Source organism: Propithecus coquereli, unplaced genomic scaffold (genome assembly GCF_000956105.1).
Source record: "Propithecus coquereli isolate 6110/MARCELLA unplaced genomic scaffold, Pcoq_1.0 Scaffold8, whole genome shotgun sequence".
Lineage (NCBI taxonomy): Eukaryota > Metazoa > Chordata > Mammalia > Primates > Indriidae > Propithecus > Propithecus coquereli.
Window position 1 is genome coordinate 16,061,377 of NW_012154173.1, and position 1,470 is coordinate 16,062,846.

Consider the following 1,470-nt stretch of genomic DNA (forward strand, 5'->3'; position numbering starts at 1 on the left):
GTTATTTCTTAATTTTAGAGCTCTGTGAGTTGGAGATTAATCAAACACACTTTCATAAAGAACCCTACAAGGTAGTCAGGAGACTGGTTCCAGCTCCATCTCAGTCACTCCATAGTTATGTGTGGCTTTCACCAGTCACTTTACCTCTCTATGAGTTAACTTCCTTCTATGTGAAGTGTGCTTCACTAGCTTCTCTCTATGCCTCTTCCAGCTCTGTGTACCAGTCTATGCTTTTGTTAAGATGCAGAATAGGTTAGGTGATGGGGAAGCACAGACTGGAGTCAGATAGTTTTAACTGGAGTTCCATGGCTGAGCTTCAGAGGGACATGAATCCTCTGATGTTTTATGCGAATGTGTGTACATGTGCATTTTTGTGAATAGAAGATCTTTCTTCCCCCCCGTCAGATTCTCAAAGGCATCTGTGACTCTATATGTCTCCCCCACAAGGTTTAGAACTACTGTACTATAGGAGTGGGAGATAAATGAAGACTGGAGGGAGTAACTGGTGAAGGGTTTATGAAAGAAGAGGAACTTGAGTTGAACTTTAAGCCTAGGTAGAGTTTTAATAGATGGGAGGAAAAAGAGGGGTGTTCCAGCAGATGGTAACCATATGAAAAAAGACAGGTAGCCAGTATTTATGGAGCAAGGACAATGTATCTGGTACTGATTATCTTTATAAATCCTTACAATAGGCCTAAGAGGTAGATGTTATCAGTATCCTCATTTTACAGATGAGAAGACCAAATATCATAAGGGTTAAGTTACTGTACAGTTACTATTAAATAGTTGGTAGAACCAAGATTTGAACCTTTGCATTCCAATTGCAGAGCCCAGGCTTATAAGCGCTACACTATAGAGCTTCTTTTCTCTGGTCCATTAGCAATTTGGTTTGCCTAGGACAGATGATTTGTGTTGGGCACAGTTAAAAAATAAGGTTGGCAAATAGGTAGGATGGCGCCAAATATAGTGTAACTTTAGGATCTTTCTTTTCTTTCTCCCTTTCTTTCTTTTTTTTCTTTCCTTCTTTCCTTTCTTTTGACAGAGTCTCACTTTGTTGCCCAGGCTACAGTACAGTGGCATCGTCATAGCTCACAACAACATCAAACTCCTGGGCTCAAGCGATCCTCCTGCATCAGCCTCCCAGGTGGCTGGGACTGCAGGTGCCTGCCACCACACCTGGCTCAAAATGGCATTTTCTTGATTGTATTGTTTAAATCTTTCATGCTTTCACTAATTTTTTGTTTTCTTGATCTATCAGTTACTGAGAGGAATGTTGAAATCTCCTACATAGACTATAAATTTCCATTCTATATTTTGATGCTATGTTATTAAGAGCATGAACATTTTGAATTGCTGAATCTTCTTGGTTAATTTTTCCTTTTATCTTTTTATCATAACATAGTGACCTTTTCCTTAATAATGCTTTCGATGACATTATAGCTATATTCCCATTCTTGGTTGGTATCTGCC